We start from the raw sequence: 23,707 nt of genomic DNA, 5'->3' as shown, positions 1-23,707 counted from the left end.
AGTCGCCCTCCGTTTCTGGCGGTGGCGCCGCTGCGGCAATCGCAGCTTTGTTGTCTCCCTCTGGTGGGAAAGGGGAAAGGTTGCCTGTTCACGTGCATTTAACCCTTTCAGCGGCAAAATAAAAAAATTAATTTTCAATTTTTCCTTTTTTTATTGTATTAATTTTCATACAGTGAGACAGAAAAAAGTAAAAATTAAATGGAATATACATAAACTGGACACATACAGGGTGGTTTAAAGTGGAACCACCACAACATTCACGGAAATAAATGCTTCATTTTGGTTATTATTACAGTACATATTGTATTAATGTAAACAGAACAGTATTCTGACATAAAAGATACCCATTACAGAAGAATACTGTCACAATTTGAGAACAAAGACGTTCGCTCACAGCGTACAAAAATGGCTATCCAACTCGTCTCACTACTTGCTAATATATACAGGTTTGGAAGTGGTTGCAGTGACAGCCGCTAGAGGGCAGCGCCAACTAGGTTGCTGAATGGTGTCCCAAATGTAGCCACTGCCCTTTTGCCACAAAATGAGAAAATTGTAGGTGGTTTCAAACGGAACCACTTCCCCTGAAAGGGTTAAGGGGCGCTATCAGCTCGCCAGTCGGTCACTCTGGGTCAGTCTCTCGTCCCCAACTTGCTAGTCTGTCTCTCGTCCGCATTTGTGCGGCAGTTAGTGTCTGTCTGTTGTTCGGAGTGCTAATATGTCTATCGTTCGGATCAACCTTTAAAGCCCGCAAATTGAAACTCTTTCCACTCCGCCAGCAAAAGAACTCAGCGAGTGGTCGCCCGGTCGGAGCTTAGTTCCTGCATCTGAGTCTGCGCGTTAGGCCGCCAGTCTGCTCGAGTTTACTCAGCAACGGTCATTGGCGGTTGGATCGATCGGTTGGTCGATCGCGCAGTGCGACACAAGGTGACTTGTCCGTCTTGAGCGTCGGCGCATGTGAGGTCGCCACGTGAGTCCAGTAGGCCGCGGCGTATAGCGAGGGGTAGTGATTTCGCGATCGACACGAGAGCAACAGGAGTCAACCCACGACATCAGTGTGGCCGGTGCGAGCTGCGACGCCGTGAGGCGGGAGATCGGTGCGCCTTCCTGCGTCCGTTGAAGCGGCTGGCAGCGGACGGTTCGGGCGAACGATTAGGGGGTGCTGCGCCAGCTCTTCTCGAGAAATCGCAGTTTATTAGAAGTTAAGTGATTAGTGATATGTTGCTTGATTTAGTCTTCTCAAATTCTACTTGTTTTCTTGGTGAGGTCACCTGCCGTTTTGCTTTGAGGTCGTCCCACCATTCATCTCCGTTTGCCCATCCGCGGGAATATGGTTGTTTATAAATTGGGTGGTCCTTTTTTCCCTTGTGGAGTAGGGGCGGGTTAGAGCAACCTGCGGTTCGGGTTGTTTGGTAATCTCCCTATCAATCTACCGTACGTTAGTAGCTGCCTCTGTCATGTTTGTCGGATTTGGTGTGTTAACGAATTTATTCCTTGGAGTGTAGCGGCCTCATACCTGAAATATGTTTTGATCTTTGGAAACTTTGATATTATTGCCTATGATCTTGAGAGGCGATATCTGCGTACTGTAGAGCATCTTAACTATTGTTTGGCCAACCTTGTAGAATTTTATATAAGATTGCATTTCATGGGCCTTTATTTAAATGATCGTTTTAGTACATAAAGTTGCCACCCTTTCACCGTAAGACTTTTCTTCAAATTATAATCAAGTTGCACATTCGGTGGCAAGATTAACATTTTAACTGTTAATGTTTTGTACCATTTCCATCCCTCCGAGGGGGCAGGGGTGCATAGTTTGTGTGCTTGTGTAATTGTTAAAACTCTTAGTTTAAAGAAATATGGTGTGTTCCAGATTTGCACCAGTGTAGTCTTTCAGAGGCTTTTGTGTGCGGTCGTACCTACGGTCGTGTCAAAAGGGAGCGGCAAGGTTCTCTACCCAGAAGCTCATACAGTCAAAACTTTGATATTTAGAGGGTGCTTTCTGATTATAATTTTAAATCTGTTTCTTTTAAAAAATGCTTTTGGGCACTATTAAAGTGAATAAAATTCCCATTTCTTAAAAGGAATTTGGTTATGATTTCATCATTTACTCCCTGGCATCTACTTCCATGCTTACATACTGTGATTAAATGTGCTAATGTTCTTGACGAATTGCTAGTAAATAAAATAAATTCTTTGAAAATAAATCACGGTTCACAAATCAGCCAAGAAACAGAAACCGCTGTGAAAATCTAACAAAGCTTTGCACATACGTGTTCGACAGTGTCTCTAGTATGTATGTCGGTTGCATCACTTCGTTCTTTTCAGTTATGAGTGCATGGTGAGCACATAAAGATGCGTAGAAAATAGTGTCTCCCGCCAAGTATGATGTCCTGGCGAGAGATTTGGTCTGATGTTATGCAGCCCACATTACAGAACTGTCATACGGTTCCTACTTCGTGACAACTCTCGGTCGCAATCTGCAGGGGCAATGAAAATGCCCCTCCAGTGTTTTCGATGGGAAGTGTTTCATCACCCGCACTACAGGCGGTAATTGGCTCCCTCTGTGTTTCATCTCTGCTCACATTAACTACAGGCTACGAAAACAACATTTTCGCACAGACAACGAGCTACAGATGACCGTAGAGAATTGGCGGGAAGCACAGGCGGCTGCCTTCTATGACGTGAGTGTTGGAAAGTTGGTACAACGCTACGACAGATGTCTAAGTCGGAATGGTGCCTATGTAGAGCAGTGGCTGGAAGCTGTACCTAACTGTTACAGATAAAGTATTTCTGATTATCACAGTGGTTTCCATTTCGTGATAAATCGGAACTCACTTTCCAAACAGCCCTAGTATATCACTCCGTTTCCGCGTTACGACATTGCTAGTATTGCCACCTGCCATCTGTGAGTGTTTATTGCACGTCGGCATTGAACACAAGCGGTGGTCAGATTAATGTCACTGGACCGCCTATTTTTGCCGTCTGCGTCTATGCTACCCAATAAACTGAAAATCAACAACTTGTGGGTCTGTCGGTGGATATCTCGAAGAACTGTATCACCGTCAGGCTACCTGCATTGCTGAAATTTGGTACGAAAAATAAATACCAGCCAGTGTCTAAAGCATGTGTAAAATAGTCCCTGAGCGAAATGCAATTTAAGCTTTTAGAGCCAGCACTTAGACCACGTGTTTTGTGAAACAAGATTAAATACTCAGACATGTCGTTTACTAGTAACTAAAGAAAAAGTGTGAGGTAATAAATCTGTGGAGCACAACAGTTTAAAACTTTCATATAATCCATGAACACATCATCATCAGTTTCTTGGTTCTTTGTCCCACTTCGACGCGGGATCCGCCCTGTTACTAATGCCCCGTACCCCCCCCCCCCCCCCCCCTGGGACGGAAGTAGTGTGCCTCAGCTGTCTGCATCTAGTGTAAGCCATGAAACAGAACGAACGTTTTCAAATGTCTGCGAGTCGTGTAACTCAGGCAGGACATGGGGACCAGCCCAGTATTCACCTCCTGAAAACCATTTCCAACCTCGATGGCCCACAGGCCCTCGTCGTTAATCAGCCGGGTGGATTCGATCCGGGCCCTGCGTGCCTACCCGAGTACAGGAAGCAGCGCATTAGCGCTCTCGCCTAACGTGGCGCATCGTAATCCATGAAAGTATGTCATGTGGCTGGAAACAAACATTAAGTCATAATATTTGGCATCCCTTCGGAACATCACGAAACCAAACAGAATAAAATAACTTTATAAACAGTTCAGAAGTATACTTCCTAGTGAGAGAATCTGTCTGTAAGCCATTTGAATTTACTGGTGGTTAACTCGGAGACGGATATCCGTCACCAACAGCAGTGTACCAATTCTCCTTACAAACTATCTGCCCCTGCCTTCACCACAGCCATCAGAGCAGCTCAATCTGCATTAGCAGAGACACAAAAATGCATGTGTACTGAAGCACAGTGGTTACGGCAGGCCATCTTGGATTTCCGTAGGACTGGCAAGTCTCGCGAAATCCGTTGAAAGAAAATAAAAAAAAGTGTGTCAAATCTTATGGGACTTAACTGCCAAGGTCATCAGTCCCTAAGCGTACACACTAATTAACCTAAATTATCCTAAGGACAAACACACACAGCCATGCCCGAGGGAGGACTCGAACCTCCGCCGGGAACAGCCGCACCGTCCATGACTGCAGCGTCTCAGAACGCTCAGCTAATCAAGCGCGACGGAACCCGTTCAGCCTGCTGCTTCTCGCAACAGAATCCAACGTGACAACAGAACAGCTATGTATATCTTTGCGTAGGTAGTTTCACTGTAGTTCAGGTATTTTAACGGTGGGAGCGGCCAAGTGAGCAAACCAAACAAACAAGGTTGATGATAAATTAATAATTACGTAATACATACCAGTCACGAAACAGAGACCATGTCCAGCATGGGGAAAGTTTTCGTGTGTTTGTGAGGCTGCTTCAAATAAACCGATAGGTGTCTAGCAATGCAAACCGTGCAAAATGTTACTAAACACTGATTCGAGAACCTCGAAGTAAGTTGCAACATGTTTGTAAATCTGACCAGCAGTTTCCTCACTCCGTAATGTTTTTAAAGAGGACAAAGTGGCTGACAAGTGTGTGGAAATTTGTGTTAAAGACTTGAGGTCATTTATGAGTATATACATTTTCCAAATTTATGGTAAACATTGATTGAAACAGGAAAAATATACGACTCAGTCGATATTAAAAGCTAAATCGTAGCGGTACGTAACGTAGTACGAAGAACGCTTGGTATGAAAGAAAAGTTTCTTCTTTCAGACATGTACTTTTTAGATTAACATAATATGAAAAAGGAACCTTATGTTTGCTAAAACAAATGTAGAATTAGCTATTTGGCCACTTAGAATGATTTCAGCGAACCCACACGACACACCGTGGAAAATGTAGTTAAAATTATTATTAGCTGAAACATATTAAGATTACAGAAACTATCCTTCCAAACCCTTACTAGGCGTTGCACTATAATAGGCGTCTTTAGGTTCTTAAGTGCAAAGGATCTCGACTTTCGGATTTGGTTCTGCTTACTATAGAAAAGGTATATTAGAGATAACCTGATGATGGTTCGAACTGAGAGTAGCCGGCATTAGTAGAAAGAGGGTGGAATTACAGGGGAAACCGTTCATATCGAAATAAAAAAGCCCGGAATACGACGATAAGGGGAGAATTACAAATAAAATCCACAGGTTTCTGGAGTACAATTACCCAAAATGAGTATATATATAATATTGGGCCTCGTCTTGTAATACTCGGGTGAAAAACGTCCGAAACCTAGTTAAACACTATACCGAAAAAGTACAGAATAAACTGCTGCGGGTAGCCGAGCAACACACTTTTAGTCTGCTTGGGTTGACCATAGCTTGGCTTGAATGAGAGTAAAGCAGACTGCCAGTTCTACTGATAACGAGCGGCAGCCTGCTTGCCTGGCCAGCACGCAAGCATGGCCAGGTTAAAAGCGGAATGTGCACACACGTCACCGCATGTTCTGAAAGCAACGAAAACGAGAATAACGACAGAGCATTATGCACGGCAAGTCCACATGCAACATAAACTGAAGCGCCAAATATCTTGTACGACACACACGAGCACGCAGAAGTGCCGCAACACAAAGTGGCATGGACTCGACTGGAGGGAATTTACAATTCGTCCTGAGAGGCTGTCCATAAATCCTTAAGAGTACGAGGGGATGGAGACCTCTTCTGAACAGCACGTTGCAAGGCATCCCACATATGCTTAATAATGTTGATTTCTGCAGGGTTTCATGGCCAGCGGAAGAGTTTAAACCCATAAGAGTGTTCCTGTGGGCACTCTGTAGCAATTCTCGACATGTGGGGTGTCACATTGTCTTGTTGGAATTGCCAAAGTCAGTCGGAATGCACAATGGACATGAATGGATCCAGGTGATCAGACAGGAAGCTTACGTACGTGTCACCGGTCAGAGCCATACCTAGGCGTATTAGTATCACAGGCCCCACACCGTTAAGAGCCTCCACCAGCTTGAACAGTCCCCTGCTAACATACAGGGTCCATAGATTCCTGAGGTTGTCTCCATACCCGTACACGTCCGTGAGCTCTATAAAATTTGAAACGAGACTCGTCCGACCAGGCAACATGATTCCAGTCATCAACAGTCCAATGTCGGTGTTGACGGGCCCAGGCGGGGCATAAAGCTTTGTGTCGTGCAGTACACGAGTGGGCCTTCGGCTTCAAAAGCCCATATCGATGATGTTTCGTTGAATGGTCGCACGCTGACACTTTTTGATGGCCCAGCACTGACATCTGCAGTAATTTGCGGAAGCTTTGCACTTCTGTCATGTCGAACGATTATCTTCAGTCGTCGTTGGTCCCGTTCTTGCAGGATCTTTTTCCGACCGCGGCAATGTCGGAGAGTTGATGTTTTACTGGATTCCTGACATTCACAGCACACTCGTGAAATGGTTGTACGGGAAAATCCCCACTTCATCGCTACCTCGGAGACGCTGTATCCCATCGCTCGTAGGCCGATTATAACATCACGTTCAAACTCACTTAATCTTGATCACCATCCATTGAAACAACAGTAACCGATCTAACAACTGCGCGAGACACATGTTGTCTTATATAGCCGTTGCCGACCGCAGCGCCATATTCTGCCTGTTTGCATATATCTGTATTTGAATACGCACGCCTATACCAGTTTCTTTGGCGCTTTAGTGTATAACGCTTAAGGACATGGTTTTACCTAATTTCAATACTCCCGCGGTTTCCAATCATGTGAATGCAGCCATAGTGCTCGATACTTACTGCAGTCATACTGTTTTACAGGAGATTGCAGATCAAATGCGTTTGTACAAACACACTAGACAGATGTCTGAACGGTTGTGCTCTGGCGTGACCAGTTTGGGAAACGAGATTCATATCTGTCATACTCTAGTCGTACGCCTGATGGATAGGCAACCCTTCGGACAGAAGGGCATCGCACACTTGCATAGCTGTAAGGCGTCGCCTCCCAGACGGCACGCCTAGCTCCATCACCGGCCCTTCTCGCTGGGGATCTACGAGGGCTGTAAGTTACGATTGATCGCGAAATGAAAATCACAGTGAAAATCATAAATGTTTGATTTCTAACAGCTACACCTTTCAGCTACTTCTCTACGTAGTTGCCGTTCTGACTCAGACATTCGTCGTAGCGTTGTACCAACTTTCCAATACCCTCATAATGGAAGGCAGCCGCCAGTGCTTTCCGCCAATTCTCTACGCTGGCTAAAAGCTCGCTGTCTGTGCCAAAATGTTGTCTTCATAGCCAGCGGTTCGTTTGAGCAAAGATGAAACTCAATGGGAGTCAATTACGGGCTGTATTGTGGGTAACCAAACATTTGCAATTGAAACGATGCAGGAACGTCTTCATTGACCCTGCAGAATGCGGCTGAGAATTGTCTTGATGAAGAAACCGCACGACAGTTATGTAATGTTGGTTGCATAGATTCAGGGGAAAATTCTCACCAGCCCCTCGTACTTGGCGGGAGACACTATTTTCTATAACATCTTTACGCGCTCACTAAGAGCTCAGGAATGAAAAGAGCAACATAATTCTACCTAGAGTCGTACTAGAGACACCGCCCAACACATATTTGCAAAGCTTTATCGGATTTTCGTAGTCGTTTCCATTTCGCGACCAATCGTAACTTACTTTCTGGACAGCCCTCGTACTTCCCTCCGCCGAATCACGTGCTCGAAAATAGATCCACAAGTGTGTCTCCGCGCACCAGCTATTTACAGTGGTGCAATTCCAGCCATCTGCAGTTCTCCGCCAATGCTCTGGGCCAACACATGTGCCGGCTAATCCTAAACCTTTGGGTAGTTTCTGCCGAGTGCACTCTACTTCTTTCCCGTGGGAAACAGGATTTACATCCCGTCATCTTAATTCACTTTCTAATTTTCCATGCACACGCTTGATAGAAGCCTGAGAGAATTTTGAATTAATTTTGTGAGAAGAAGTTTTTGTTTTGTCAGTGTTCAGTTGTTTTGTCAATAAATCTTTTTATTGTTGTTTCGGAACGCGTTTTCTGTTAGGCATCTCACTAAATGACATATAGAAACATCTATATGACTAGAATCCACATTTAGACCCCTGACAGAAAGTGTCTCAAATGGCCTGCACACTATTTCTGTATCGTTCCAGCCCGTAACAGCGCGCTGGAAAAGCGGGCATATAATCTTTTTGTACGAGCTTTGATTTCTCTTATTTGATTACGATGGACACTTCTCTCTATGCTGGTGGGCGACAAGAAAATATTTTCGCAGTCGGAGGACCAGTTTGGTGATTGAAATTTTGTTGAAAAGTCCCGCCGCAACGAAAAACGCGTTTTGTTATAATGACTACATCCCAACTCGCGTACCATGTACATGACAATCTCTTCCCTGCTTCGCCATAACACAGAACAAGCTACCTTCTTTGAACTTCTTCTATGCCCTCTGTCAACCCTATCTGGTAAGCATCCATACAGTGCAGTAATACTGTAGCAGATGACGAAAAAGCGTAGTGTAGGCAGTCTCTTTAGTGCCTTTGTTACAACTTCTGTTTTGTCAGTAAAACGCAGTCTTTGATTTGCCTTCCCCACAATATTATCTGTGTTATCGTTCCAGTTTCAGTTGTGCGTAATTGTAATCCCCGAGTATTTAGGTGAATGACAGCCTTTGGATTTATATCATTTTTCGTCTAATCGAATTTAACTGATTCCATTCACTACACACATGGATGGCCTTATACTTTTTAATATTTAGAGTCAATTGACACTTTTTGTACTATACAGATATCTTGCGATTGCCACGGTCGCAGGTTCGAATCTTGCCTCGGGCATGGATGTGGGTGATGTCCTTATGTTAGTTAGGTTTAAGTTGTTCTAAGTCTAGGGGACTGATGACCTCAGATGTTAAGTCCCATAGTGCTTAGCGCCATTTGAACATTTGAACGGATATCTTGTCTAAATCAATTCACAATTCGTTTTGATCTTTTGAAGATTTCATTACGCGGTAAACGTTAGCGAACAATCTAAGAGGGCTGCTCAAATTGTCTGCTGAGATTAAGAACCGCAGAAGGCGTATAACACTTTCCTGGGCAAAGACGATACTCCAGAGGCACGAAATTTTATTACAAATAGTTTGTGCAGAATGATGTCAAAATTCTTCTGGAAATATAGAAATATTGAATCAACTTCAGATCCTCCGTCAATAATACTTACTACTACATGTAAATAAAGAGCAAGTTGTGTTTCACAAGAGCGATATTTCCTGAATCCGTGATGACAACGTGTCAATTGATCGTTTCCTTCGAGGTAATTCCTAATGTTTGGAAACAGTATATCTTCCATAACCCTACTGGAGATTGACGTCAGAGTTAAAAGTATGTAATTCAGCGGATTTCTCCTATTTCCTTTCTCGACTATTGGTGTGATTTATGCAATTTTATGGTCTTTATGTACAGATCTTTCGTCGAGTGAACTGTTGAGCTATTTATCAAAATACTCTAAAAGGAATCTAACTGGTATACCATCTGGACCAGAAGACTCGCCTTTATTAAGTCATTTGAGCTGCTTCGCCAAACGGAGGACTTCGAATTCTACGTTTATTATGTTTTTAACTGCTCTTAATTCGAATTCTGAAATACTTCCGTCGTCTTCTTTGGTGAAGGGATTCAGGTTCAAATGGTTCAAATGACTCTGAGCACTATGGGACTTAACATCTGTGGTCATCAGTCCCCTAGAACTTAGAACTACTTAAACCTAACTAACCTATGGACATCACACAACACCCAATCATTACGAGGCAGTGAAAATCCCTGACCCCGCTGCGAATCGAACCCGGGATTTCGGAAAACCGTGTTTAGAAGCATTACCATTTGTATCGGACAGTGAAAGTATAGTGTCTCTTCCATCTGGTGCACTTTACATTCGACCAAAATCTATTGGATTTTCTGACAGATTACGAGAGAGTTTCGTTATGGAAACTATTAAAAACATCTCTTATTGAAATATGCGCTGAATTTCGAAAATCAGTAAAAACATGGCCAATATTGGAAATCTTCCGTTGTTTTAAGTTTGAAATGGCGTTTTAGTTGCTTCTGCCACACAATTCTGACCTGTGTTGTGTACCATGGAGGATCAGTCCCATCTCTAATTAAACTTTTTAGTATAAGTATCTCAACTGACGTCGATACTACTTCTCTGAATTTAAGGCACCTCTGCTCTACTCTTACATAGTTTGGAAGGAGAGGAGTCTGTCTCTTTAAGGCGTCAACCGATTTTTTTTAAAGTAGATACAATTTGTGTTTATTTTTCGTAAACTGGTCGTCAGGGTATTCGGCCTCAGTCAGCGCTTTCATTGTTGCTAATCCCTGTATCCGTCATGACGGCCCTTGTTTGCTCAGTATGATTTGTCGCTAAGAGGTCAAGTACGGTTTCACTACTATTTACACATCGAGTGGCTACTGAACTAACTCGTCAAGATAATTTTCAGATAAAGCATTTGGAACAATTTCGGGTGATGTTTTATACCAAACACCGGCTATAAACACGTATTCTCGCCAATATATGACGGAAGTGTCAGGAATGGCTTTGTGATTCAGAAAAACATGAGAGAACCAACAGAAAGATGCGGGCCATTGTTCACATTGGCCTTCTCTAGTGAAAGCTTCGGCCTTATAGTAAGGAATCCCCGCTCTTCATTGTAATTCTAATTGTGCCAGAGACGACAAAGGTCTTGAATGAGCAGCTGAACGGAATGTATAGTGACTTGAAAAGTGCCTATAGGATTAACGTCGGCAAAAGTAAAACGTCATGAATGCAGTCGAACTGAATCAGGTGTTGCTGAAGGAATTGGTCATTAGTAAATGAGTCACTAAACGTAGATGAAGAGTTTTGCTGTTTAAGCAGGAAAAGTAACTGACGGTGCCTGAAATAGAGAGGATACAAAATGTAGATTGGCTGCACCATGAAAACCATTTCCGAAAAACATGAATTTGTTGACATCTAATATAAATCTATGTGTCAGGAAGTCGTTTTTGAAGGTGTTTGTCTGGTGTGTACGCTTGAAAGGAAATTAAAAGCAAATGAGGCCGAAGACCAGTTCAAACAAGAAATATATTTAAATGTGGTGCTGCTGTAGAACGCTGAAGATCACTTGAGTAACTAATGATGAGGTACTGAATGACATAGGGGAGTAATGATATTTAAGGTACAAGTTTACTAAAAGAAGGAATGTACTGGTAGAACACAGCCTGAGGCCTCACGAAATCATCAGTTTGTAGAGAGACGCTAAGGTTCGAATACGATAAGCATGTTCAAATGGATGTAGGAATACCATTTATCACCAAAGTATCGTGTAACATTTTTTTAATGAAAGACAATATTCTAATAATTAAATTAAATGGTTCGTTGTGAAGGTATCCGTCTTACGATGGATTAAAAAATCTTTATTTAATATTACGCGATAAGCCAGTTAAAAACAATGTTTAATTATTTTTTTCTATGAGGCTTGATGCTCCAGAATAGCTGCCTATTTGCAATGGCAGCGTACACTTTTATAGAAATTACTCTTAATAAAACTGTACCTCTGGCCAAAAGTGAAATGGAAAATATTACAAGACGCCGTTTTGTATTTATTGAGATTATTTCTTTTAATACTTTTAGCATTAAATAACTATTAAAATAGCAAGTATCATTTTTATTATTAATGGCGTCGCTACAACAATGAGCCTATACAAAATGGCCAGGGCAACGTTTAATTATTAACTAAATCATGGACAGCGAAGGTACTTACTACTGACACAATTTTGAATGATTATTTTTATATATATTCAAAATATTACTAGTATTACTACAGATAATTTTATTAGTTACAGACCGTGAAAAATAAGCGTCCGTCAGCTAGAACATCAGAAACAAGAAGACAATGAAACAAAAAACGTTCATCACTTTTGTACCAAATGACAAAGATACAACACGTTATTATTCTGAGAGCGCATATAGCACTTCCATTGTTGTATATCGATAATTTAATTTATATGAATTTATACTCTTTTTTTTTCTCCGGAGACTATGCTATGACAATTACATCGGATGCTAGTCACGATTGGATAGGTTGTCAATATTACAAGGTTAAGGTTACACATCCATTATAATACAAGAACAAACTAGCATAAGCGTGTATAATAATGCAAGAACAAATTGGTATAACACTTACTGACTATAGCTTGGGAACTTTTTAACAAGTTCCAAGTGGACCCCCGCCCCCTCCCCCCGCCCCTCCCCCCCCCCCCCCCCCACACACACACACACATACACACAGAAAACGTCTCGCACCAGACGAGTGTAACCCCGTGGTAGAGTAATGGTGGTGTACGCGTACGTGGAGAACTTGTTTGCGCAGCAATCACCGATATAGTGTAGCTGAGGCGGAACAAGGGGAACCAGTCCGCATTCGCTGAGGCAGATGGAAAACCGCCTAAAAACCATCCACAGATTGGTCGGCTCACCGGACCGCGACACTAGTCCGCCGGGCGGATTCGTGCCGGGGACCAGGCGCTGCTTCCCAAACCAGAAAGCCATGCGTTAGACCGCACGGTTAACCGGGCGGGCGTAACAGGCCATACCTGATATGGCTGTGGAACAGAACTGAAATGTGATGCTACTGTAGAATGCTGAAGCGCAGGTGGGTAGATCGAGTAACTAATGACGAGATACTGAATGACATTGGGGAGTAAAGATATATTCAATACCATCAGCAGATACTTATCAGTTACCGCATGTTTCAGTTTCTTCAGGAGATGTATGACTCGTGATGGTTTGTCAATACATGTGCAGTGTGTTCTTGCCAAGAACCCCAGAAGCTTCACAATTTCTGTATTGTTTAGGTATCCTTTGTCACTGTGGCTACATGCCAATTTCTGAACTTATTTTCTCTTTATTTAAAACAAAACATTCCTTTGTAGCCTCAAACAAAGCATATGGTTCTTATTGAGCCTTTCTGGTATCAGCGCCTTTCGAGTAGAGTCACCTGCGAATTGCAAGTACTGTCCGCGAGAGCTTTAATCATTTACAAAAACTAGCAACAGCAAGGCCCGTTACGGATCCCTGTGTTCAGATGGTAGTGATCCTTCGACTGATACAATCTGCCTCCTGTTTTCCAAATAAGATTTGTGGATTGCCAGAACAGTGCCTCCAACTCCATGTTCACTGAGCTTGTTTGGGAGTGTCTTATGACGAATGCAGTCAAACGCCTTACTAAGATCGCAAAGTGTCATTGCTACAGATTCTTTTTTTCTTAAAACTCTGCTGTGCAGTGATTATTCGAAGGTGAAGATGGATGAAGCAACATGGAGAGCTGCATCAAACCAGTCTTCTGACTTAAGTCCACAACAACAGAAAACCGCGAGGTAAAAAGTATGCCGGTGAAAGTCTTCCGATGTTAGAAAGCGCCTGAGTATCTTAATGTGATCAGGTTAAATAAATAGAACGAACAAAAAATTACAGAGCGCAGGCATCGCTTGCACGGGAAACAGTGAATGCAGAAAAAATTGTGGAGCAACCGTACGTCGAATTCAATGTTTTCTTGATTACATATTTCGCTCACGACACACGATTGTCTTCAAAACTCTGATGCATGCGGGATGCAATGTACGATGCCACATGTAGTCCAGATCTGTGCTTTGCATGCTTTGGGATGACGCCAACAGGTAAGCAGCCTCGGCTTACCCTGATCTTGACAGTGGTTCACATTAGCTTCGACTTCAGTCTTAAGGGGGGACGAAAGGGTCACAGTCAAAAACACTCGAAATTTTTTATTACGGAATTCGAATGTATACGCATTGAAGAATTATTTCCCAAAATATTATGCGCGAACTCCAAAAAGTAAGCATTCTGTGACCGTTTGAAACATACCGCCTTTTTTTTAAATATCTATAATTTCGCCAAAAAAACTTTTTTTCCAAATCCCTACGATGAACTAAAATTTTATCTGTGAGGATCAGGGTGATACGCTAATTTCATGTTTCATGATTCCAGAATGAGATTTTCACTCTGCAGCGGAGTGTGCGCTAATATGAAACTTCCTGACAGATTAAAACTGTGTGCCCGACCGAGACTCGAACTCGGGACCTTTGCCTTACGCGGGCAAGTGCTCTACCACCTGAGCTACCGAAGCACGACTCACGCCCGCTACTCACAGCTTTACTTCTGCCAGTACCTCGTCTCCTACCTTCCAAACTTTACAGAAGCTCTCCTGCGAACCTTGCAGAACTAGCACTCCTGAAAGAAATGATACTGCGGAGACATGGCTTAGCCACAGCTTGGGGGATGTTTCCAGAATGAGATTTTCACTCTGCAGCGGAATGTGCGCTGATATGAAACTGATATGGAACTATGAAACTAACATGTTTCATGTTAGAGAACCGGTTGCCACAAGTCGTTATCTAGGCCATCACCCCTATTTATACCGATCTGAGTAAATCTGATTTGCTGGAGCGTTGTTTGGGCGGTTTTACTCAAAGATACGCTCCGAAAATAACTTCAAGCCGCATCTCTACACAGTATCGGCCGTACTGCATTAATGCACGTGGCAAGTGCTCTTCAAATCAAAATCGTCGCTGAAGTGCACGTGTTGAGTGAAGATAGAGATGCCAGCGGCGATGCACTCTGCGACGGAAAGGCTTTGAGAACGAAAGTGAGGGCTTATCAAGACAAAGTAGTAGAAAGCTGCCATCCAGTAGCCGGGGCGATACTTATTATGGAGCATGCATCGATGACATCACAGGTCTGCGACACAAAAATTGTTTCAAATTTATTAAGTGATTTTTATATTGATTTCAACGCTGATTCCACCACGTACCATTATTTCACAAACTACTTGCCTAGTTTTAACTTTTTTCGATATTTCAGCATTCTAGTGAGTTTGAATTTTGGTTTTTAGGATCTCCATAAACTGTTATTTAGCAGTTTTTATACTAGATACACTTAATATAAAGAGTAAATAGGAGAAACCAGTGCCTGTCTGTCGCGCTGCCCCTACCCCCGCCATCACCAAGCTGTGAGCTTCTGCTATTGTCGTTCAGTTCAAAAATGTTCAAATGTGTGTGAAATCTTATAGGGACTGATCTGGGAGGTTGGGGTTGGGTTGTTTGGGGGAAGAGACCAAACAGCAAGGTCATCGGTCACATCGGATTAGGGAAGGATGAGGAAGGAAGTCGAACGTGCCCTTTCAAAGGAACCATCCCAGCATTTGCCTGGAGCGGTTTAGGGAAATCACGGAAAACGCAAATCAGGGTGGTCGGACGCGCCCCAGACCGCTCGGCTAATCCCGCGCGGCTCCTTCAGTTCACAGTACCTCTTCAGTCTGTGCTGTTCACGTGTTGTTGTTACTAGGTCTTTAAAGTAGTGACTGTGTTGTGAATTTGTTTTATGGACAATGGACAATGGCTACCAGAGGATGTAAAAACTCGCCAGATTGCTTCTGCTACGTTTGTGGTAACTATACCGATAAAAAGCAGCAAAGAAACATTTCCGATTTTGTTGAAAAAGTATATTTCGCCTATTTTGGTATAAAGTTAGGTGATCAAATAAGCCTTGGGCCCCACACAAAGTTTGTTCAGTGTGTGTTGAAGAACTGAGGCAATGGTTTCAACGTAAAAAGCAGTCCTTACGTTTTTGCATACCAATGGTTTGAAGGAAGCCCAATAATATAGTAATGATTGCTATTTTTGTTCTTGCAACTTACGAGATTTCAATTTGAAAAACACAAAGCACATTTCTTACCGTAACATTCATCCTGTTCCTCATGGACCTGAAGTACCAGTACCCTCTCCTCCAGATTCTTTGGATGATATAGATGATCACGAGCCACTGGCTCAGCAAGGTGATAGTGAAGAAGACTGAGATCGCTACGATTCTCGCACAACCGATCCCATTCCATTCTCACAATCTGAACTGAACGATTTAGTGGCCAGTTTTTCAACTATCTAGAATTTCGGCAAAAATACATGTTTTGCAAATCCCTGGATGAACTAAAATTACATCTGTAAGGATCAGGGTGATACGTTAATTTCATGTTTCAGTTTCACCGGAGTTACAGCGACAACCGTCGATCTATCTCCTTTCAGATCTGCTTCGGGAAGATCCCAATTACACAATGAAAACAAAATGTTCAAATGTCTTTGAAATCTTATGGGACATAACTTCTAAGGTCATCAGTCCCTATGCTTACACACTACTTAATCTAAATTATCCTAAGGACAAACACACACACCCATGCCTGCGGAAGGACTCGAACCTCCGCCGGGACCAGCCGCACAGTCCATGACTGCATCACCTAAGGCCGCTCGGCTAATCCCGCGCGGCATACACAATGAAAATATTAATATTTTTCAATAAAAAAATTCCAATAAAATCTTCAATGTATGCTTTAAACATTGCAGCAAAGTCCGTCTGTCTAATACATTCCAGTGATGATAAAAAAAAGTCCACAATTTTAACAATATTTTCGCCGTCATCCTATCGTTTCCCTTAAGTGTTTGTATACAACCCCTCCGCACCCCTCCTCCCCCCTCCGCCAGGCACGGCGAGACACAATTTTAGCGAACGCGCGAATGCCACAGTGACAGCGGCGGTAGCATACAAGCGAAAAAAAAATTCCGTTGCTCTGCGTTGCGTGACGAGCCGTCGCACAGCTTCTGGGAACTGGGAAGCAGCGCGAGCGGAATACGCCGCGCGTCACAGCAGTCGAACGCCTCAGTCCGCGTGACGTACGCCAGTCGATCAGATCTCACGCCTGCAGCGGCGGATGTTCCGCGCAGTTTGTGCGACCAGTTACATAAGGAGCATCCTGCCTTTTGTCGAACATAACAAGGCTACATTCCTGCATTCGAAGTTATAGTCTGGGGCTGCGAGGTAGCAATTTCCTGCGCGAAGGATCACGCCAGACATGGGAGATTTACACTGAAGTGACAAAGAAACCGGTACACTTGTCTAATATTGTGTAGGGCCGCCGCGAGCACGCAGAAGTGCCACATCACGACGTGACATGGACTCGACTAAAGTAGTGCTGGAGGGAACTGACGCCATGAATCGTGCAGGGCTGTCCAAAAATCCGTAAGAACACGATGGGATGGAGACGTCTTCTGAACGATACGTTACAAGGCATCCCAGATATGGTCAATAACGTTCATGTCTGGGGAATCTGGTGGCCAGCGGAAGTGTTTAAACTCGGAAGAGTGTTCCTGTAGCCACTCTGTATAAATTCTGGACTTGTGCGGTGTCGCATTGTCCTGCTGGAATTGCCCAAGTCCGTCGAAATGCACAATGGACAGGGATGGATGCAGGTGATAAGACAGGATGCTTACGTACGTGTTACCTGTCAGAGTCGTATGTAGACGTATCAGGAGTCCCATATCGCTCCAGCTGCTCACGTTCGACACCGTTACAGAGCCTCCACCAGCTTGAGTCCCCTGCTGAAATGGTGGGTCCATGGATTCGTGAGGTTACCTCCATACCCGTACACGTCCATGCTCTCGATATACACTCCTGGAAATTGAAATAAGAACAACGTGAATTCATTGTCCCAGGAAGGGGAAACTTTATTGACAAATTCCTGGGGTCAGATACATCACATGATCACACTGACAGAACCACAGGCACATAGACACAGGCAACAGAGCATGCACAATGTCGGCACTAGTACAGTGTATATCCACCTTTCGCAGCAATGCAGGCTGCTATTCTCCCATGGAGACGATCGTAGAGATGCTCGATGTAGTCCTGTGGAACGGCTTGCCATGCCATTTCCACCTGGCGACTCAGTTGGACCAGCGTTCGCGCTGGACGTGCAGACCGCGTGAGACGACGCTTCATCCAGTCCCAAACATGCTCAATGGGGGACAGATCCGGAGATCTTGCTGGCCAGGGTAGTTGACTTACACCTTCTAGAGCACGTTGGGTGGCACGGGATACATGCGGACGTGCATTGTCCTGTTGGAACAGCAAGTTCCCTTGCCGGTCTAGGAATGGTAGAACGATGGGTTCGATGACGGTTTGGATGTACCGTGCACTATTCAGTGTCCCCTCGACGATCACCAGAGGTGTACGGCCAGTGTAGGAGATCGCTCCCCACACCATGATGCCGGGTGTTGGCCCTGTGTGCCTCCGTCGTATGCAGTCCTGATTGTGGCGCTCACCAGCACGGCGCCAAGCACGCATACGACCATCATTGGCACCAAGGCAGAAGCGACTCTCATCGCTGAAGACGACACGTCTCCATTCGTCCCTCCATTCACGCCTGTCGCGACACCACTGGAGGCGGGCTGCACGATGTTGGGGCGTGAGCGGAAGACGGCCTAACAGTGTGCGGTTCCGTAGCCCAGCTTCATGGAGACGGTTGCGAATGGTCCTCGCCGATACCCCAGGAGCAACAGTGTCCCTAATTTGCTGGGAAGTGGCGGTGCGGTCCCCTACGGCACTGCGTAGGATCCTACGGTCTTGGCGTGCATCCGTGCGTCGCTGCGGTCCGGTCCCAGGTCGACGGGCACGAGCACCTTCCGCCGACCACTGGCGACAACATCGATGTACTGTGGAGACCTCACGCCCCACGTGTTGAGCAATTCGGCGGTACGTCCACCCGGCCTCCCGCATGCCCACTATACGCCCTCGCTCAAAGTCCGTCAACTGCACATACGGTTCACGTCCACGCTGTCGCGGCATGATACCAGTGTTAAAGACTGCGATGGAGCTCCGTATGCCACGGCAAACTGGCTGACACTGACGGCGGCGGTGCACAAATGCTGCGCAGCTAGCGCCATTCGACGGCCAACACCGCGGTTCCTGCTTTGTCCGCTGTGCCGTGCGTGTGATCATTGCTTGTACAGCCCTCTCGCAGTGTCCGGAGCAAGTATGGTGGGTCTGACACACCGGTGTCAATGTGTTCTGTTTTCCATTTCCAGGAGTGTAATTTGAAACGAGACCAGGCAACATGTTTTCACTCATCAACAGTCCAATGTCGGTATTGACGGGCCCAGTCGATGAGTAAAGCTTTGTGTCGTGCAGTCACCAGGGCGTGGGCCTTGTGTTGCGAAAGCCCATATCGATGATGTTTCGTTGAATGGCTCGCACGCTGATAATTGTTGACGACCCGACATTGAAATATGCAGCATTTTACGGAAGGGTTGCACTTTAGTCTCGTTGAGCGATTCTCTTCAGTCGTCGTTGGTCCCGTTCTTGCAGGATCTTGTTCCGACCGTAGCGATGTTGGAGATTTGATGTTTTACCGGATTTCTCGTATTCACGATACACTCGTGAAATGGTCGTACGGGAGAATCCTCACTTCACCACTATCTCGCAGACGCTGTGTCCCATCGCTCGTGCGCCGACTATGACACCTCGTTCAAACCCACTTAAATCTTTATAATCCTACCATTGTAGCAGCGGTAACCGATCTGACAACTGCGCCATACACTTGTCTTATATAGACGTTGCCGACCGCAGCGCCGTATTCTGCCCATTTTCATATCTCTGTATTTGAATATGCATGTCTATACCGGTTTCTTTGGCGCTTCAGGGTATTAGCTCTCATTCCCCTACAACCTGCCCGTCCAGATAACCTGAACTTAATCTATGTAGTCAATGAAATTCTCCCGGGTTTGAGGCCGCATTGTCAACTATAAAATTCCGACAATTCGGCGACTATCGCAAGACGCCTTCCTCAGGCTGTACTGCTAACTTGACAGTGCGCCTTCAAACCCAGAAGAATTTTATCAACTGTGACACCGGCCACGGAAGCCTACATTTACATTTAATCCGTGTGACTTCTGGCCCGTGGCTATCTGAAAGATGTGTTCAGTGCTCCACTTACGCATTCTGAAAGTGACTCACGAGACACTCCATGTGTTGCGGACCACGTTGTTTATCTATTTCAGCCTGTGACAGAAATCGATGGAGAGCATATTTAGCATGTCTTGCGCCAGTCTCACGACAGTTGAACGCCGATGTCATTTTGCTTTTTATACGGTTTTTGACCTAAGCACTATTAAAAACTGATATAATTTCGTTTTTTATCCTGTTGTGGCCCCAGGGTAGTCGAAAGCCGTATTTTTTTTTTTTTTTTCATCCGATGTGATACGGCCTTGCCATGGTGAATGGTCTTACCTAACCCTGTTAACAGTGCTACAACTGTTGACAACTGAACTTGTGTTGGCGTTCACGTTGCACAGCACGGGTGGTGTAATGTGCAGCTCAAACCACATTGCGATTCATCTGTCATTTGTAGTCGATCCTGTTTACGTTAAGACGCTTAAGCGCCATCTATTGATAAAATCGTCGTTAATTCTTTATTTTATTTATTTATTGTTCCATGACGCTTCATCCTGCATCAATAGTATGCTCATCAAATCTGACGTCATTCTGAGCAGTGGTTCTCTTTCTACAGCGTTTTGAAACTGGAACTATAAAATTTTAGTTACCCTGTACATAAATGATTATTACTCGAGTTTCAATGTTTAAGTAATTAACAGTAATTAAAATATCATCTTAAGTAATTAGTGGTAATTTAATATCATTTCATAACTAAGAATAGTATTTTGACCTTGTTCTTTGGCTGAAATACATCAGCTGCTTCAAAAGCCTTCTCTAAAAAAGTGTCAAAATTAAAATGAGCATATCAGGCTTTGGAGGGATAGCTGATAGTAGGTCACTCCCACAAAACTATAGTCTGGCTGCAAATAAGATTTGGATGTGACTTCCAACGCACGTTAGTAAAGCTGAATATAATTTATAAAAGAGGAACAGAATAGGATACTTGTATCACACGAAGGAAACTGACGACGCAAATGTAAGTAGAAATACCCACAAGGAAAGGGACGATAATTTAAAGAAATATTATATAGTGGCCGGAAATGATTAATATGCTACGTCAGAGTCAACATTCATTCCGTATAATTTTAAGTTATAGTTTACAAAGGAGTACCAAAACTACCTTAGGCCACCGTAGACCATCATAAGTAAGCTAGACGAAGGTAGTTTCCCTAGTAGCCTTGGTCAGTTAACATCGTAACCGCGTTATCTGTTGCTTAGGGTGTAGCACCCCTACCGGGTGTTGCCTCATTTCGATCGTTTTGTTTGCTTGTATGATCAGAGTTTCACAAGGTTTCCCAGAAATCACAAGCGGTGAACTGTCTAGAATCTGAATCAGGATATACATATAAAGGACCCCGTAACCTGCGGAACATTTTTGCTCTACATAGGAAGAAGACTGTCTATTGACACACAGTCAACATGGGTTTAGAAAACATCGTTCTCGTGAAACATACTAGCTCTTTATTCACATGAAGTGTTTAGTGCTATTGATCAGATCGATTCCGTATTTCTGGATTTCCGGAAGGCTTTCGACACTGTACCACACATGCGGTTTGTAGTGAAATTGCGCGCTTATGGAATATCGTCTCAGCTATGTGACTGGATTTGTGATATCCTGTGAGAGAGGTCACATTTCGTAGTAACTGAGAGAAAGTCATCGAGTAAAACAAAAGCGATTTCTGGCGTTCCCCAAGGTAATGTTATAGGCCCTTTGCTGTTCCTTATCTATATAAAAGATTTGGGAGACAATATGAGCAGTCGTCTTAGGCTGTTTGCAGATGACGCTGTCGTTTATCGACTGATAAAGTCATCAGAAGATCAAACCAAATTCAAAACGATTTAGAAAAGATATCTGAATAATGCGAAAATTGGCAGTTGACCCTAAATAACGAAAAGTGCCAGGTCATCCACATGAGTGCTAAAAGGAACCCACTCAACTTCGGCTACTCGATAAATCAGGCTAATCTAAAGGCCGTAAATTCAACTAAATACCTAGTTATTACAATTACGAACAACTTAAATTGGAAGGAACACATGGAAAATGTTGTGGAGAAGGCTAACCAAAGACTGCGTTTTATTGACAGGACACTTATAAAATGTAACAGATCTATTAAGGAGACTGCCTACACTACGCTTGTCCGTTCTATTTCTGAATACTGCAGTGCGATGTGGGGTCCTTACCAGATAGGACTGACGGAGTACATCGAAAAAGTTCAAAGAAGGGCAGCACGTTTTGTATTATCGTGAAATATGGGAGAGAGTGTCACAGAAATGATACAGGATTTGGGCTGGACATCATTTTAAAAGGCGTTTTTCGTTGCGACGGAATCTTCTCACGAAATTCCAATCACCAACTTTCTCCTACGAATGTGAAAATATTTTGTTGACAGCGACCTACACAGGGAGAAACGATCACCACAATAAAATAGGAGAAATCGGAGCTAGTACGGAAAGATACAGGTGTTCGTTCTTTCCGCACGCTATACCAGATTGGAATAATAGAGAATTGTGAAGGTGGTTCGATGAACCCTTGCCAGGCACTTAAATGTCATTTTGAGAGTATCCATGTACTTGTAAATGTAGATGTAGATCCTCCTCTCTTTTACTTACAGATTTATATAGCGCTACAAAACTCAATTTCCTCAAAGCTAAAAGAACGCAGAAGAAAAACGCGTCAGTCAAACTTCGGTTCCATTCTTCGTCTAGCTTTTTTTTTTTAAAAAAAACATGTTTCTGATATTCATAGACAACTTTCGCCGCACTTGCCATTAATAATAGGAAACTCTTGTCTTTGATAATGATGAAGAGCATTTCAATGAGTACAAAATAACAACAATAGTAAATAATTAAAAAGATTTTTATGTCCGTGCATGCAAATTATACTTGCATCAAAACTAACTGCTTTGGTTACGCAAAAGCGCCTATGTTACGCGGTCAACTAATTTTTGTTACTTATAAAATATAAGTTATACATTGCAAAGAATGTAAAATACAGAATTGAGTAGCACTGAACGATGTGCGGTCCTCATTACGTGCAAAACTAATAAAAAAGCTGCCAGTGTCTCTTTCCCTAAAAATGCTACCAATACTACCCGTAATAATCCTACTACTTACTCTAGTTTTAGTAGAGTGCAACCCTTACAAAGGCCTATTCATCTGAAGTTATCGATTAGAAATAGAGTGGTTAGTTGCAATCGATGTCGAATTCCCAAAAAAAGCGGCGAGTTCGTGAGAAGTGCTAAGTCATAAGTAACAGTAATGCTTCTGTCATTGGATCACATCATAAATCAGATCTTAGTTCCAATCTCAGTCCAGTATATCATTCTGTGTTCTGCATGAAAATTATTCAGTCCAGCCGCAAAAGTTTCTAGATACCTTTCTAAAGTGTGGTAAGCTTCGAAAACAACTGAACTTGAATTCTGAATAACATCGAAGAGGTGCAATGCATTTTTATTTTGTGTACCCTACTGCTGCTGCAACCTGAAATGTATACAAGACAGTAACGTAGTAAATTAGAGCGTTAAGAGTCAAAGGCTCCGTTCTACATTCTATGAACGAGGCACCATCCGCCATTTAAATAACATTCAAATGTTAGTCACGACCGCTGCGATTCATTTTTGTAATCAAGCTGTATTGTTAATATTAACTTCTTTTCCTTTTTATTTCAGTATCAAAAAATTACTGTAACAAAACAATTCACAGTTCACGGTGCCAGAATAAGTAAATAATTATAGGCCCAACAAAACGAGAAATTACTTCCAAGGTGATAGTGCGTCAGCGGATGCAAAAG

This window comes from Schistocerca gregaria, chromosome 9 (assembly GCF_023897955.1).
Source record: "Schistocerca gregaria isolate iqSchGreg1 chromosome 9, iqSchGreg1.2, whole genome shotgun sequence".
In the NCBI taxonomy this organism is placed as follows: Eukaryota; Metazoa; Arthropoda; class Insecta; order Orthoptera; family Acrididae; genus Schistocerca; species Schistocerca gregaria.
The sequence above is the reverse complement of the archived record's forward strand: the minus strand, read 5'-3'. Positions refer to the sequence as shown.